General features: G+C 36.4%; 1 protein-coding gene and 1 long non-coding RNA gene across 9 annotated transcripts in view; one reads left to right on the plus strand and one right to left on the minus strand.

The window, feature by feature from the left end:
* LOC138237732 (uncharacterized) overlaps window positions 1-18956 on the plus strand; it is a 117830-nt gene that overhangs the window by 89000 nt on the left and 9874 nt on the right. The window lies entirely within an intron of this gene.
* Window positions 1-18956, minus strand: part of trpm3 (transient receptor potential cation channel, subfamily M, member 3) — a 227348-nt gene that overhangs the window by 82740 nt on the left and 125652 nt on the right. The window lies entirely within an intron of this gene.

Genomic DNA, 18956 nt, shown 5'->3' on the forward strand with positions numbered 1-18956 from the left:
AGAAACATGGTTAAAACAACACAGGTTAAAGAAATACAAATTACGTTAAAAATACTCTATGTGACCCTGTGGAACATTTCAAGAATACTTTAATATGAATTTTAAGTAAACCTACAAGAAGAAGTGATTTTGAGGTGTAATGCCTTCTTTTCTATAGCACAATATGTTTTCGGTGAAATAATGTAATCTGAGATTTGTACAGAAGAAACCACTTGGCTGGCTATGTGGAAGATTTATGACTTGTTTAGTCAGGTGACAGAACACTGCTTTCTCTCAAACACAGCTCTCTGAGCTTCTGTGAGGAGCTCAGGAGCTCCTAAACTGAGATTCTCCAACCCTTTATTCTCTAAAAACAGCTCATAATTTTTCATATTCCATCATCGCCTGCCAGCCTACTTACACAGGACCCTCTGCTGTCCCAAATGTGAGTTTGCTTGTCTGTGCCAAACACTTACCCTAATATGAGAATTCCTTTGACAGATCATAACTCACCAAAATGTGACAGGGGATACTTTTTCAGAGCGATCTGGCCACCATGACTCAGCATGTCAGAATACAGCTGTCTGACAATGTACAGTATGAATGTATTGCTACTCCAGCTAAGAGGTGTAAATTTGTCCCACACAGCACCGATCATGACTGCATCGCCTTCAAAATTAACATAACAACAATCAAAAGACAAATTTCGTTCATCAAACAGAATTTATGAAATATGACACTCCTAAGTACGTATGAAAATCTAGAGAACATCATAAAGATATCATCTCCAAACAGGGTTTTCAATCAGTTCAATTAATTCCTCCCTACTAATAGCTGATGTGTGGTGAGCGTTCTGGCGCACTATGGCTGCCGTCGCATCATTCAGTTGGGCTGCACATTGGTTGTGGAGGAAGGGAGTCCCCATTATCTGTAGAGCACTTTGGGTGGAGTGTCCAGAAAAGCACTATATAAGTGTAAGCAATTATTATTATTATTATTATTATGACTGCAATAAAAACGTGTCATTTTGCAGTTGTAATACAACAACGATTACACTTTTTGATATCTTGTTTTAATATTAGGTAACAGTTAACATTAAGGATGCAATGTCAAGTACGCAGAAAAGAAAAATAATGAATTTACCACAAAGTAATAACTGAAATACAAAACATGGATCAGCCAGCCTGACATGGATAGATCACGGATAGATAGATACCTTATTAATCCCGTGAGGGAAATTGCAGATCAAATCATCGTTTTCTGGTCAAACACTATAAATGATTTCTGAGTGAGTCACTATCAGATGATTAAGATATAAATTCCTATTATTACTACTATTTCAATCTTTGGTTTATTATTTATTACCTTTGCCTTTTTATATTGACACATATTAACTGAAATTTGCCGAATGACAAGTTTTCCTTTTTCTCAAAAAATACTCAGCAGTATCTATATTTCTCTTATTTATTTTTTTGATGCCATAAAATGCTTTCAAATTCAGCATTCACCAAATAACATTGTTACGAATTTTAAAAAGAATGGTTCTAACAGTTTTGTCTACGTCAGACAATTTTAATGAAATAGCTCAGGTCAGGTATTTTCTAACATTTGATGCAGAACTCAGGAGGATGATTATGAATAACCTAATTTTCATCACCCTTTCACCCTTACTAATGAATTCTGAAAATGTCTGATTGCAGTCTATAGTGGAATAATTGACAGTCTTGTGATTAATTGTTGTGATTTATGAAGATGACTGCTTCCAGCATATTTTGATCTTTCTATATGAGTAATTGCTTACAGGAAGCCAAGAATTGAATGGATGGTGCTTTATTTCTCGTGAGTCTGTATTAAGATCTTTTTATGTTCTTGAATAGATGTGTTTCAGTCTACATGGTTTGTTTTGTGGTATTTGAAAAACAGCACTGTAAAACACTGACAAATCTGCCAATTACAAGCAACAAACCCAGTGCTGGCTTCAGGATGTAGGAGTTTCTTGACAGAGGTTTCTTATTCCCATTGGAGACACATCTTTAAAACTCAAATTTATTCACTCTCTTAGTATTGCAAAAAATAGTCTCCCCTATGAGATGGATGTCATTAGACTCCTTTTGGAAATAACATTACTTTTCAGTTTGGAAATTAACTGAATGTGTGTCCAGGAAGTCTGAAATAGGCATATGAATTATTTTAATTATTTAATTTAAAAAGGGAAACTTACCTATGCATAATGTTATGTTTTGTCATTTTGCCCACACCAAAAGGATAAAACCATATTTAGAATATAGTTAATAATTATAATGTGGAAGTAAAAATATTGCAACTTTAAATCAATGCATATAGTATATACCTAGAGTTATGCTGTTTGTACAGTGTTTATATTGCATTATGTACCGTAAATAAAAGTGAAAATCAAAGTGGGACATTTTTCTTAGGTATTCACATTAAATAATGAACATCCCAAGAATCACAGAGACAAAGAATCATAAAAATAATTACAGTAAATAAATATTACAGGGACCAGTAATTTGGGTTCTAGATTACTGCCAGATAATCTAGTTTATATCTCAATATCCTTGAAAAATATCAAAAGATTCTATTTAAATGGATTAAGACTGCATTTCCCTTATGTTTAAACATAAAACATTTTGCTCACATGGTTTTGACTCATAGTTGTTCAAAAACAAACACAAAAACATGACAAAACTATATTCCCCATGTTCTAGATGACTTTTCTGACATGACTAATCCTAAACAGACTGAAAGAGTTTAACTGAAAATAGAAGAATCTCCATCTATAGTTCATATATAAAACAATAATCACTTTTTACTTCCATAAGAAGAACAATCTAGCAATAAAGATATGCAAATATTTAATGAAAGCAATGCTGTGATGAAAATTGTCACATGAAAGTTATGGGTAAGAAACATTCCCCATATTAATAAAACACAGCGAAATATGAAATCCAAAAATCTTATATTGAGCCAGTGCAATTGCACTGCATTTTCAGTTTTATAATAATATTTGTTGTCAGAGTCTCATAAAATTACTAGATTGAAAATAACAATATTTACCTTTTCACTTGTTCAGCTTTAATGGAGTTGCCTTCTATAGATCACAACCAAGACTCCACTGCTGGTTTCTCTTCTGTTAACCTTGCTCATGACTGCCCATTTAACAACTTGTTCGTTCAATTCTTAAACAAGTGAGTTTAAAGTAAGCAAAGAGCCCAGGCCCATTAGGTACCTGGAATGTGCTATAGGATTAGCCTCATTAGAGGTTCTTTTGACATGCCAAAAACGTTGGAGCTCAGTTTGAACCCATAATCTGACGCCTCAACAACAACAAATCCTCTGAACTTGGATTTAACTTGAACAGGCCCAGGCAAGTTAATTTTTCTTGTGCTTTTTTGACTTTGAGTGCGCACATGCAAGTGCACGATAATGCGGCCTGAGATCTTGTAATTCCCCATGAGAAACCAAATCCCCTCAGAACTGCAATGCCAGAAAGAATCTGCACACAAGGTAGATATTAATAATCTCCATCAGAAACTTTTTAATTGGTAGACTTGTTACCAGGATAATTTGAGAGACGAGGGTCTCTTTCAGCTACAGTGTCTATCGACGTCATTCACCTGAAGCTCTTGTTTCATGTTGAGCAGATGAGAGGTTTAAGATGAAAGGCTGCACTGTTTAATGTTATGAGTACTGAAAGATTAAATCATAGATTCACAAGAGCAACATTTGACTCATTTGTACTCAGAAATGTTACCTACATATAGGCAGCGCTTCTCAGCTGCCAGGAAGGCTACCTGTACAGAAATACAGAGTAGGTCATTATTTTTTTAAGATTGCCCTTCATGAAATCAAAAGAATTAAACATGCACATTATTATACTGCTGGAGTTAGGCAAAAGCCAGACATCTTAATTTGCTTATTAATATTTCCCCAATTTTATCCAGAATGGATAGAAGACAGATTTGTTTGTAGTTAACTGCCTTGATAAGTACAAATGGGTATTAATTTTCCAGTCAGTCAGTACAACCTTGTCTTAGGATTGTACTGAATGACTCAGCATTTTCTGTTGTTCTTGGGGCCGTATACTGTATGTGTCACACAAAAAGTTTAATTTGTACTTAAACTATCAAACTACCCACCCAAAACGATTCACACAGCTACTTTGTCAATTGCCGTCTGCTTGCTTCTAAAAAGCTGTGATGTGCTTGCAGACACAACATGTCTGTATGAACACCAGCCATAACTAACTTGATTTAGTGAGGCTTACGTCAGCACATCAAACAAAAAATGGATTTCATATTTGTTTTGTGCTACAAATACTGTCTTAATAAAAAAGGATATATAAAACAAAATGGTTTCCTGTGAATGTCCTGAAACAATCCATAAATATGAAAAAATTAAATTAATACCAGAAATTTAATTACTGAAACAATCATTTCTCAACAGTTTTTCTATCATCCTGTGCAAAATGATGCATTTACAAAAACTGACGAGTGTCTTTGCCAAGTCAGTTTTTTTCAGGACTGTTTTCTTACACTTTTCCCTCCCACACATTTAAACATTTTTCAAGGAGCCAAACAGCACCAGTGAACCTATTTACAAAATCCCTGCTGAGGAGACACTCAATGTGGTGAAAGCTGCAACCTAATTGATCCACAATTGCTGTAAATATATTTCACAGCATGAAATTAACAGCACAATTTTAGGGAAGTATACAGTTCAGATTTTTAGAATGTACTGGATTAGCCTTTTTAAGTGCACAATTATCATTCCTTTCCGATGTATCATCTGTCCATTTCCAATAACATAGTCTTATAGCTCTGTGAGCCGGAACCTAACCATGAAGGGAGGAGTCTATTGCAGGTCATGTCATTTACCGGCAATGTCAAATGCATTTGACAATATGATGAAAGATTATACTGTACTCTTTCACATTGTAATTAAGAATGATTGAATTCAATTCATGCAGTACTTGATCTTTAACATTGTTGTGATCAATACAAGCGGTGTGGCTTTTTTTTATCAGTGTCTAATAAGAGATAAATGAATTCTGGGATAATTCAGAAACACATACTGTATATTTTTGGTCATCTTTAAGTTTTGCTTTTGATCCACTACTGTTGTACAATATATCCAGTTTCTGCTCAGGACTCCAAAACCAAACGCTCTGCATTGTGACATTACCTGCTTATATCCTAGAAGTACACCTTGGGCTATTCAGAAAGAGGCACTCCCGATTAATGTCACAGAAGAGTGTTCCTGTCCAGTGGGTAATGGCAGAGTCACACTTTGGACTTAGTAACAATCTGTTTTTTTTCTTATCCTAATGCCACCTTCAAAAGTACACGTATACTGTATCACACTCAACTTAAGTACAAGACATTTTCTAGTATGTTTCAACTTCATAGCTTAAAAAGAAGACTTACAGTTAGCATCAGTACAAATTAAACAAATAAAATTTATTCCACTATTTTACCTGCCGATATTATATATAATAATATCCCGCAAATATTTAGGCCCATATAAAGATTTAAATTTTACTTGATATATTATTATTTAAACATTCAAAACATAGCCAAGATAGCCAAGTGATCTTAAGCACAGTCTTCATTGTCTGGTCTCTCTTGATAGAATTTAGTCCTGATACCAACACGCCACTTCAAAGGATATACAGTATATTCCTGTTTAATATGTTTCTGACAGGAATCTACAAAAGGACCAATTTATGCAAATTTAGAAAATGGAAAAGGCTCAAATTCAAGTCAATATTTTCTAAATAATTATAATACTGTAATTACAAATCTTGTTTAAAATTATATTCAATGCAATATTACAAAAGATGAAGACTATCTTAAAAATCTAAAAAAATACTTGTACTGTGCTTTGTGGAAGTATACATTTATTCCACAAGTGAAGATAATTACAAATTTTATGCACTGTGTATGGTGAATAGAAAACCAGACACACACTTAAAAGGCTGAAATAAAATATTTGACACATGACTTTGTCAGATTTCACAATTCTGTTAAAACTATAGGAAAAACGTTTTATTTCGAGTTGCAAATCTAACCATCCTTTAGGGAGATAGATAACAAAAGGAACACCCTTCATTGTTAGGATGCAGTTTAAGAGGCTGTGTTGCAATGCATTGTGATTTATGAATTTTAAGTAGCTCCTTGTTCAATCAAATGTCACAGAAGACAGAACTGTCTTACCAAATATAATTCCGTCCTTTCATACACTACACATGAACTAAAACGCAGAATTATAAATCGAAAAAACATTTTTGATTAGGTATTTAATATGCATACCCACGATAATTGATACCATAATTCATAGCTACTGGTATTTCTTACATGATCCATTTTAAGCCTGTTGAACCTGTCAAAGCAGACTATATAATGCTGATGATCCGTAATATCAGGAGTGGAGATCTCCAGGCAATCAGTGCTGCAGCTGAAAGTCTTGCTGTGGATCCAGTAAGCAGTACTTTTCTCCACATTTCCAAACTAGTGCTGCAGTATGGGGACTAGAGAGCATAGATGAGACATTAAACCGAGGTATTCAATACTGGGTTAAAGAGGTTCAAGTACATAGCTGTGTCAGCATGCACACGCTGCAAAGGAAAAGGTAAAGGTTTATTCCATGCTGAAAGGAGAATAAAAGGGACATAATGTTTCAGCTGTGGAGCCTTCTTCAGGTGTGTCAAGGCTCCACGGCCGAAACATTGTGTCCCTTTTCTTCTCCTTTCAGCATATTCCTTTGTATACTTATCCAGTGACACAGCTAAATTCTAGTCTGGCCTTGCTCATGTACCAAAACAATTGCAGCACCAAGTTAATTTGAGGTTTTCAGTACAGTTTAGTATAGTTCAGTATCAGCCTGATTTAGCTGTTAACTGAGTTCTTTTTTTCACTTTTGAGAAGACTATGCAGCTAATGCTATTGCAAAATAGGTCATTGACTAATGCCTGCCACAAGGAATATATGAATTGTCAGTTCTAATTCTAATTAATTCTAGTTCTTTCCAAAATTACTAAATTATTATTAAATGTTACTTGGGTAACCCAAAACGAATCCACCCCCTCACTCATGTTCACCTTACAGCGAGGGGGAGTACTCACGGCGTACACAATGTACTGAAGACTGATATACTGTAGCACCGAACAAACACCTGGAACAAAATCACTTTCATAAGATTTAGCATCAACCAGAGGAGCGGTGCCATTTTTACTGACAGGACTGTAAGCTCATGAGCTCCTGGCCAGGGAGCAGAGGGAGTTGGTGTGCAAGAAGCTAAATGTACCCTGGCATGCTAGTGCCCAACCAATCACTGTTGCACGTAACCAAATACAAGCTGCTGAGCAACCAGGACATGTTAGTTTTTACTGTGTTTGGAGATGATGCAGATGGTTTTGTGAGTGCAGAACACTTTTCATACTGATGCATGATGGTAGTGGTGGCTCTGTGGCTAAGGATCTGCGCCTGTGGCTAGAAGGTTGCCGGTTAAAATCCCGCAGCTGGCAGAGGAATCCTACTCCGTTGGGCCCCTGAGCAAGGCCCTGAACCCCAACTGCTCCAGGGGCGCTGTACAATGGGTGACCCTGCGCTCTGACCCCAGGCTCTCTCCCTGTCTGTGTGTCTCATGGAGAGCAAGCTGGGGTATGCGAAAAGACATATTCCTGATGCAAGAAATTGTAAAGGGTTAATAAAGTAATGTTATTATTGTTATGACATTTGTGCTGAGCAATCCTAAACCATTTGGGCTCGGATCAAAACTCTCTTATGCAGTACAGTATGTATCTGTATTTCTATATATGTATTTCTTGCATGTATTTGTGTGATTGGTTTTTCTGAGGAAGCATTCAGATGATTATTTCATTATACTGTACGTTTAATCCCAAATCATCAGAGTGTTAGAGCTTTCTTTTTTCCCAACTTATATTAGATCCTGCATTCAAATCTCGCCCTGAAACTATTAGGACAGATTTTAATTCCATTTGAAATTGTTATTGTCTCGGTTGTTTAGCCTTCGCCTTGTTTTATTGTAAAAAGGCATGAGATGATGTGTCATGAATTAAATATTTCAGTTTTATAATGGCTTTTATTATTATTTATTTAAAGGAAATGTAATTGAGTGAGTGAAAAAAATCTATATACTATAATGGCATATAGCATTATACCCCTTTTGCTAGTTTTCAATTTCAGCCATCACCTTTAAAGATTTCTCACATGTACGTCACATCAGTGTTCCCTATACCTATTTCTTTTTTAATGTTTAAGAAAAAATAATAAAAGCAGGATGTATCATTAATGGAAAACTCTGAGCCTACAAAAATGTACAGTGAAAAATGTAATAGTTCCGCAACCCCACCAGACTACACCACTGAAAAATAAACTAATATTCATTTTATGTAGGCTTACATTAAATACAGTACTGAGGCTGCTGCTTAGGTGTCGTGCTGTTAATCTGTTGAAGGAAAACTCATTACTTGAACAGTTTTCTGATTCTGAGGTCCTGTGAAATGTGATTACAAAGAGCATTCCTCCATAATACCACAGCAGGCCCTTCTAACGTGACGTGGCAATTATTGCTCCTTCATTGTTTCAATACACATTCTTCAAGGATTTCATCTAATGCAGATTAAAGTTTCTATTAATCTTGAGATAATTAGAGCCTTCAAGATTTCTTAAACACTGTTTATCCACATGGATTATCCAAACATATTGGTTACTTGAACAGAAATGAAAAGCTTCTGCTCAGCACCAAATTTCATAACTACAGTGTGGTACCAGGGACAAAGATGATTGGGAGGGCTATGAAGAGGTGAACAACTTTCCATTCATAAAGCAATTTGCAAACTAACCATAAGATAATTAGACCACTGATGGTTACTTCAACAAACAGAATACTGTAATTATGGTTGCTTACAATGTACAATACAAAAATTAATTATAAGGTTGTTGTTAAAGCTAATATAAACTTATAACTTAATAATTTATGTACATAAGACAAAGCATAGTAGTACAATGTCAGAACCATTTTGTCTTTGGTGGTTATACTATAATTTAGCATTTCTAATAGAGACACATTGATTGCATAATTGTTAAACTACTATGACTCATCATTTATTAAAATAAACCTAATAACAGCATGTTATTCCTCTTTTATTTAACAATACCAGCAGTTGTAATTCTCTACAGGATAAGTACTGTACTGTATATACTGTATGCAGATGTTAAGCATCAAATGCCATAGTAAACTCTATAATGTGTTCTGACTGTTCAGCTATACTTTATGGGTAGCAGGGCATTCACTGCTATGACTGAAATCTAGCCTAAGAACTTCAAAATGTTCATAAAAATTTGTTATGCTTGTTGTATCTTTGTATTCGTTTTGTTAACTTGGCTTTGTCATTTTCTCTAGTTGTACTTCATGACATACAGTAGGCTTTTTATGTATTATAAACCACTTTGAGATTTCTGGTTTTGAAGCTTATTATTTGCTTAGTACAGTTTTCTCTGACGTGAAAAAAATGAATGAATCCATAAATCTCATGTTTTTTGATTTTCATAATCTGTCAATTTATCTACAAAAGGTAAAGCACATTTAATAAAAAAGCAAAGAATACAAATCTGACTGGTTAGAGAATGCTTAGCTTAGGTATAGCACTAGGTCTAGGGCTAAACTGTGTACTTAAATGAGAAGCAAAATGTAAGTTCCAACCAGTACATTCTGTATGTGGAAACTATTCCACAAAACATCTCAGCTTACAACATGGGACCATTTTGAAGAAAGCAAATTGTAAATCTGTATTAATTTAGACTTATATTGCTAAAAAAAGGAAATAAGTCCAACCTCACAAAACCACTTTTGGAAAATCAGTTTGCAAGCCCATGTATACTGTACTGTAGGTACTGTATTGTATATCATACAATCATACTACATCTTGTATGCTAAAGAACTGCTTCTTCATTGTTAAATACCTTACAATTCTGATATCCAAAACTGCAACTCATTTTAAATTAAATTACTAGAGCGACCATAAAAAGAAAACAAACTTAAAATGAAATATTTCTTTTCTGTAGTGAAGTCTGACTCATATTAAGATTCACAAGGTTATTTCACAATATGTTGGTTTTCACTGACTGACTTCGTTTTCAAATGGATTCAGGAGATTAAAAGGCATTTTCTAATGAGGTCCTTATACAAAGAGGCACTAAAAACATACAAGAAAAATAAGCTTTTCCATTTTGTTTGCTATCTGACAGTCTAAAAGCTTGGTGCATGGCAATTATGCAAAGCATTAACCTTGTAAAATCATTCTGGAAAAAAACAACTTTGGAATAACAAATAACAAAACATACCAACTTTCATAGGAACATGAGGCTTACAACTTGCTGAAGCATCAATACCTACACCTTCAGATTTAAATGCATTTGAGTTTAGACTTGCACTGATAAAAGATCACAATAGGAGAAAATGAATAATTAATGAACTTAGGCATCTGATTGAGTAAATTCATATTCTGTAGATATTGTATGGTGTAGATTTGCTAATATATTTTTCTGCACTATTGATCAATTTATTAAGTCAGTCGTACTGGTAACGAAAATAAAAAATAATAGCATTTATATTGTCACACCATCTCTTGCGTTTGTAATCTGTTTTATTTGCAATGTTTGTTTAATTCATTTGTAAGTGTAAGTGTTGAGTATTTGATATTACAAAAAACGAAAGTTACCTCTTTCACACTCTGTACTGTATGTTCCTGTTCTATATTTAAAATGTGCCTTCTGTCCCGTTATGTTCTTTGTGCTGTTTATGTAAACACAGAAAAAAAATTGCTCATTATTTTGTTTGTTCTAACCTGGGTTCCTCCTTTATGGCGTCTATTATTTTAGAAAGAGTTTAAGTGATAACACCAATGTCCTGAGACTGCTTCTGACAAACAGGAAGGGTTTATTGGTGGTTTGTTATGTGTTTTAACAAAATTATGTGTTTAACACTTGGGTTTAAAATAATAATTTTCTTCCATGAAATTGATAATATGAAGAAAATTTTGATTTTTTTATTAATCTGAATTAATGATTTCCCATTTGGATTCTAGTAGGTTTTTAGAAAAAACAAAAGCATTTTTGAGATGAAGCGTAAGAAATTTTCAGCACACACTGGCATATTATACAGTAGAACAGCAATTATTTATGTACAGTAAGTGCATTCTGTTAGACTCAGCCCTTCTCCCTATAAGTTATGTATTGTTAAAATATTCCTGATATGTGGTAGCAGGAGTTTAAATATGCAATCTCATGCAACAGACAAACATACTGTAGGAACAACCAAAAGGCAGAACTTTTTTTCAATAAGGGGGTAACCAGAAAACCAAAACCTCACTATTCCTGAACACTCACTAAACTTTTCTGTCATCCCTATATGGCAATAAAGTATTAACGTATTGAATTTAACCAGGCAGCTGAATTGATTACTGGTTTCAATACCAAACAAACTTTCTCTCCACCTATAATGCCCCTGGCTAGTTGGTAGGTTAGCCACTTCCTCTGATCTCTGATATGGCACATAACCTGCTCTCTTAACCAAACAGTCGATGTTGTTGACCGGAAGCCTATGTTTCCTGGTTTTTACATCATCATGTAGCCAGTTGTCTTTCTCCAATTGATCAGGTGACAAAGATCGGTAGGTTTTTTTTCCCCACTGATTTCTGGGAAATCAGACATTTGTTCTGCCATTTTTATATGATATTAACACTCTCATTGGGTATAGGGTCATCTTCTCCTTCTTTAAACAAAGATTTCAACCAGCTGTGATTCTACTTTTCCTTGTGAAGGTTGGGCACTGGTGGCAAGGGCAGGTCTTCATCCCACTTATCCTCTGTCAGCTCATGCTGTGACCCATAGTCACATTGTCAGGTACCGTGGCTGTCACGGATGTCTGAAGGGACGAACCGTGGAATGGCAGGAGAGCGAAAAATACCCTATGCGTAGCGGCGAGATGGGGGTTAGCCCGGGCTCAGCTGTTCAGGAAATGCTGTATAGAAACTTATGCCCTCAGGCCATGGACAGGAGTGACCTGATGCTAGGTGGGTCTCAGGACATCCAAACCTCAATGCTGAGCGAGGATTAGAGCAGAAACAGGAAGTAAATGGGCTACACAACAAGACACATCAGAAAGACATGAATAATCACAGGGAACTAGGAACAGGACAGAAGTAGAGTGCCCTCTAGGTGTACTGGGCATGACAGTAGCTCTGCCAACACCTCAGGGGATAGCGGCTTGTTTCAGCCCCTCTCATTCCTGCAATGCTGGGACTGGTAGCTCTGGCCCAGATTCTCACTGCCTTGGGGAAAGGACGCCTTCTTAGAATATTTTTCCCTAATAAATATTACAGGCAGTCAGTCTTCTCTCCTTGCTCATTTTCCTTCCATTCTCAGGGAATACTGAGAAATCAGGTTTCACCACAATGACCAAAATCAGGTCCCTGTTCATCGTTCTTAGCTCTCTTCTCAGCTGCATCTTCTCTTTATCACTCTCAAGCTTTCTGCCAGAGGGTACTGTACCTCAAATAATAATAATAATAATAATAATAAACTTTATTTTATATAGCGCCTTTAAAGGTGGCTTCTCAAAGCGCTTTACAGGATGACAATAACAATAAATAAGAAGACTACAACAATAAATAAGAAAATTTCACAAGACAGGACACAATTATAATTACAACAATACAACAATAACAATAGAGGAGACCGTGGAAGATGGTATTAAGAAGAGCAGAGGGGTGAAGAATGGAACCAGTTAAGTAAAGGCTTTTCTGAAAAGGAGGGTTTTGAGTCTGGATTTGAAGGAGTTTAGAGAAGGTGACTCTCTAATATCCTGGGGCAAGGAGTTCCAGAGCTTGGGGGCATAGCAGGAGAAGGCCCTGTCGCCCATACAATGTAGACGGGCTTGGGGGACAGTAAGGAGGGCAGAATTTGAAGAGCGGAGGTTGCGAGGTGGGGAGTAGGGCGATAAAAGTTCAGACAGGTATTGAGGTGCCAAGCCATGTAAAGCCTTGTAGGTGAGTATGAGGATTTTAAAGTCTACGCGGAATTTGACCGGAAGCCAGTGCAAGGACTCCAGGATAGGAGTAATGTGAACACTTGCACTAGATCTGGTCAGGATTCTGGCTGCTGAATTTTGGACATACTGCAGCTTGTTCAGAGTAGATTTAGATACCCCAGGGAGCAGAGCATTGCAGTAGTCAATTCGAGAGAATACAAATATGTTGATCAGCTTTTCAGCCACAGTTAATGATAGCATAGGGCGTAGTCTTGCGATATTTCTAAGGTGAAAAAAAGATGTTTTGACAGTATGCTGTACATGTGGGTCGAATGTTAAGCCAGAATCGAATATAACCCCAAGGTTTTTCAATTTTGATTGGAGCTCAAGTACAGAGCCATCTACAGACAGGGTTACAGGACTGGCTTTACGAAGTTGATGGGGGGTACCAATAAGCATGACTTCAGTCTTGTCACAGTTAAGATGAAGGAAGTTTTGAGTCATCCAAATTTTTATGTCAGAGATGCAATTAGATAGAATAGAGACAGCCACATCAGTGTCGGGTTTGGTATGGATGTATATTTGAGTATCGTCAGTGTAAAAATGAAAGCTGAGGCCATGTGATCTTAAAAGCTGACCAAGTGGGAACATGTAAATGCTGAAGAGCAAGGGGCCCAGTATTGAGCCCTGAGGGACACCAGACTTGACAAGACCAATTTCAGACCTGTACCCATTGAGAGAGACAAAGTGACAGCGATCAGTGAGGTAAGACTTAAACCATTTGAGGGCAGTGTCAGAGACTCCAAACACAGTCTCGAGACGAGAAAGCAAGATGTTATGGTCAACAGTGTCAAAGGCAGCACTGAGATCAAGAAGGATGAGTATGGAAAGAGAACCAGAATCAGAAGCTATTAGGAGATCGTTGGTGACTTTGACATTTGACTTTGACTCAAATGTCTTTGGTGTGTATTTCTGGTTTTCCACTCTTGTGCTTTTAGGAGCTTCATCTCATACCTTCTTCCGGTTCCTTTTTCCATCTTTGTGCTCATCCTCAATACAATTGAACATAATGAGGCACCTTCATTGGCAGAACTGCATTCGGTCCTTCTCACTGGCCTTTGTTTGGATCTGCAGCCCCACCTCTGTCATGGAATTGAGGGCTCTCATGCAGTCTGGAAACCATTACTGTATGGCTTTCCCCAGAAAGGAAAACCCTTCTGACACTCTGTCTTTAACCAGAGTTTGATCTGGGAATTGCTCCTCCATTAGAGAGCCAACAAATCTCCCTTGCTGTCACAATCAGCCACTAGAGGGCACTGTTCAAAACACAGCAACCTACTGACTGCTTTTCCACCATATTGTATGTGGTGGAAAAGCTGGGGAAAAGTGGTGTTAGTAACAGGATGATAAGGACTGTACTTGTGTCTGAGGCAGCAGAATCAGCTGTAAAGTAAAAAGTGTGCTCTATATTTAGAAAATGAGAAATAAAAACACGAACAAACAAATACCTAGCTCTTCCCAAGCTCTGACTAAAATTTTATCAGTCTTTTTCTGGGGAGTATAGTTCAGACAAGAGCCATCATTTTGACTGAACCTACTATGTTAACTCTACGTACCTTCTGAATGAATATTACTGTACTGTAAATAAGCAGAAAAATGTTTTTATGTTGCTATATTTGTAGAAAACCTTTGTATTATATGTCAATGATAACACCCCATTGAAAATTGGACAAGGAAAGGCCTTTCTCAAATAACGAATATGTCTCAAGAAAAACCAACGACAGTGTTTGTAACTGGCGTTACCCATTCCTGGTGTGTGTGTATGTGAGAGGGTGGGACATACTGTATCAATGTAGAGACAAAATCTGAGAATATCTTGCACAAGGATACCTAACAAATAGGCAATATGGGGATGTCACCACCATGTTAACATCATTTTTTACACACATCAAAATGGTACCCTCCTTTAATTATATTTTGCTTAAGATCAGTTTTCACCCTATGTGGAGCTTCACTTTGGTTGAGTAGGGAACAGTAATTAAAATTAGAAAGAGAGTTAGTGGGAAATCCCTGCAAAGAAAGGAATACAAACCCTGAAGTTTGCCAGGCTGCTGCACCAGTGATGGAAGAGTATACAGTATGTCAGAAGGAGGTGATAGCAGCCTTTTGACTACAGAAAAATGTTAAAGATTCATACAGCCATTTTTGCTATGTAAAGTGGGGTACTGTACTTATCCAAAGGTAATCATTTGTGTATCTCATGATTTCCCTAATGCATACAGTATGTGTACTGTGCTGTTCTGTCCTAAATCCCAATTTATCTGACATAATCTGCTTTCCTTAGGCTGGAACAGCTTTCCAAGTCCCCTCATGAAACCAGTGTTTTTCTTGTTAACACTACAACCATTTTTTCAATGACCGGAGATAATAAAAATGTAATCGAGAGAGTTATTTAAAGGAATATATTCCAATTTTTAAGCTATTGCTTTTGATCTGAGTTGAACTCTAAAGTGTATTTCTATGTTGAGGTATTGATCTCCGAGGTTGTAAATGTTTTACCCAGCTTAAGGTAGCACACTTCATATTGATTCAACCTTCCCTTTAAAAGAAGTAGGGGAAAGTATACCATCTCTCTAATAATAGAAGTAGAAAAGGGTACAAAACAAAATTAAATCATAGTGCCCAGTGCTGGCATCTCTTTTTTATCTTTTATATAACACAAAGCTGTGGCATTTCAGTGAAATGGTTTCAGAAGACAATCTGAAAATGATTTACATTTAAGTATATCACTTTTTGCACTTAAGATCCATTTACATCTTTCCTCTGGCCCTGGTATCCCTGAGTTTGAGTCAGTTAAGGTCTTTCAATTTTGTTAAATGCTTCAATCTTATGTCTACCCCCTCGTCCTCATATTCGAACATAGGAAATGTATTGTCAGCATTGATAAGGTGAGGTCCTCCTTCAATCTGAGAGCTACTTGGCTTGTTAAGGCCTTTTAGGCCTGTTAGGATTCCTGCATCCTCCATGAAGCTCTAGCAACTTAGTCATCAATGACTGAACAGGCACATGTTCAGAAAAAAGTAACTAAAATATCTCAATGACTAGCCCGCTGGATTGAAGACTGCAGATCATCTTGGTCTCCATTTAATTAATGCATTCTGTCAGCAAATGTATGAAAGCTCGTGTGTCAAGGGTTTTCAACATTAATAGGTATTCCAGATTTGAAATAAAAAGGTAATAGAGAATGATTTCAAGTGTGCCAAGATTGTGACAGTCTTCAAGAAAGATGACTGATAAAAGATGATGAAGGAAGTCAGACTGTGGAAATTACAGAGGTGCAATTCTGCTGTCCATTGTGGGCTTAATGGTTGCAAGATACAGTATCTCCTGAACGATCTAATTTCTCTTGCTGATGAATTTCAACCAACATCTTTTTAATTACATCCTCGTAATTACAGGAAACATGTTGGGAGCAGCGTCATCGTCTCTACTTAACTTTCTTTAACGTCGCAGAGGCATCTGACTCTGTGAACCTGTGGTTCTCGGGAACGTCTTCCTGAAGTATGGAGATTCTTCAAAATTATTAATTTTCATCTGCTTCATGATGGTGTGTGTGTGTGTGTGTGTGTGTGTGTGTGTGTAATCCTCACTATTGGATCCAATAAGCAGACCTTTGAAGTAAGCAGAGTAGGCAAGGGTGTGTCATCGCCCCAGCTCAGTATAAATATGGCCTTCAATATCGCTGAGTGCCATGCTCCATTTGATAAGAGACAAGTTTCCTGCTGGAGTGCTGAAAAGTACTGATTGGATGGTAAATCATTTACTCTCCAATGACCATGTTGTAATACTGAAACCGCCCAACTTCAGTTGTCAGATACTGTACCAGTACACTGATGATTCTGCAGTACATACCCTGGCAGCAATGGATTTCTGCACAACTGCCAAAATATTTTCTAAAGTATATGAGAAAATGTGATTAAGACTTAACATTCAGAAGACCTCAATTCTCCATCAGCATGCAGCAAGCTCAAATGTACACTAAACTTTGATTTGTAATCACAAAGAGTGTATGAAGATTGGAGAGTACCTCCCATTCCTTGAGTCATGTTTCATATTAGGCAATTTTTAATAAGATATCCAGCACTGAATCAGGCTGAAAAGTGGGCTATACACAGGAGACAAGCAACAAAGGATTGGAGTCACGTGTGTACATTTCTAAAACCAACAGTGTTTGTGGAAGATTTTAGGTATCAAGTGGGATGAGTGCTAATACAAAAGTATTGCAATTGTATTCTGTGCTGTTGCCTATGATGGAATTCCATTATTGTCGCCAGCATCCACTTCAACAGCATGATCCTTTTGTCTGTTTCCTTTCTAACCTCAACCTTGCACAACTATGACACTACAGCATTGAATACTCCATCAATCCCTTTCTTTCATACAGAAGATGAATAATTACTGGTAGCGCTAAAATGATGTGCTCATCTATAAGAAAATGACCAATAAAGTATTTTATATGATAATATTTCTACAGTACGTATGTGTTCATTTGTTCATCACGAATATATTCTGGACAAAGCTCTATGGATTGCACTTTGTTATAGTTTGCTACAATGTAGAAGAACTGATGTTCTCAAAAGAGCCTGGAGCATGCCTAAATATTTAACTCAGAAAAACGTTTTTGCAGCGCAGTACTGACAAATTTCATATGTGTTATTCAACCATTTCAGACACATATTGTATTTATTCATTATATAAAATACATAAAGAGTGTTCTTTTAAAATTAAAATTAAATAAGAATGAAATCCAATAGGAAAAGAGTACAATTTATTGTAAGAACCGGTAAAAAAGAATATTGGAAAAGAAAAAAAGGGAGAGACAAAATGGAATATTGCAGTGGAGGAAACAGCAAATAATAAAATATTCTTTTAGTATTATAACAACAAAAACACTTCAAAGGATGATAGGTAAATAAAAGGAAATATCTAAACAATGAAAGGTGCCCTAAATTTTAGATGAGTATTTCACTCAAATGTTCACAAAGTAAGAAATCAACAACATGCCCCAGGAGCACAGAGAGAGGTTCTGTATTAAGAGGTACTGTATAAACATACAGTGGAAGTGAGAGATGTGTTTCGGGTACGAAAAGCCCTCGAGAATACCAAATCTCATAACTAAGTAACACAGCGTCCAACAATTGCACAAGACAGGGGAAATACCCATTGTCTGGAGAAATGCTAATGTAGTGCCACAGAAATTGTGACAAAACCCAGAAACCCAAGTAAATATAGATTAATACTGTAAGTCTGTCTTCTAATAGTTGTTACCACACCCTTACATGTAATAGAAAAATACTAGATGAAACTAAAATCCTAGGGGATAGGCAACATGGATGGGTAGACTATTTGTTAATAGATGTTACTATCTTTCTCCATTCTTCTAATTATATTACTTGATGAGAGTGTATACATGTAGACACACTAGATCGGCGTGTTAACCAATATGTGCTTACATATTATGTAATTCATGTAATGAAGAAAGTTGAGCACACAGTCATCTCTCCTGCCTAACACCCATTTTGCTACAGTAGTTATTAATTCTAAATCAAGGTTAAGGGGTTTGGAGTATTTTTAAGTTGCTGCCTGCCTTTCGGAAAATACATCCTCTGTCAATATTAAAAAACAATATCTGTAGTCGTAGCCCTTCCAGAGTTCCTTTACATCAAACAAAGGCCAAATTAAAATCCTTCATTTAAGGGAGACTAGAAACATTGCTGGGACTTTAATTTGCTTGACTACAACAAGAACCATATTAGCTTCATTTGTACAGAGATCTGAGATAGCCTTTTCTAGCAAATAATACTGCAGGATTTCATATTATGCTATAATCATCCCCTCAAGCCATT

The sequence above is a fragment of the Lepisosteus oculatus genome, chromosome 3 (assembly GCF_040954835.1).
Source record: "Lepisosteus oculatus isolate fLepOcu1 chromosome 3, fLepOcu1.hap2, whole genome shotgun sequence".
Taxonomy (NCBI): Eukaryota; Metazoa; Chordata; class Actinopteri; order Semionotiformes; family Lepisosteidae; genus Lepisosteus; species Lepisosteus oculatus.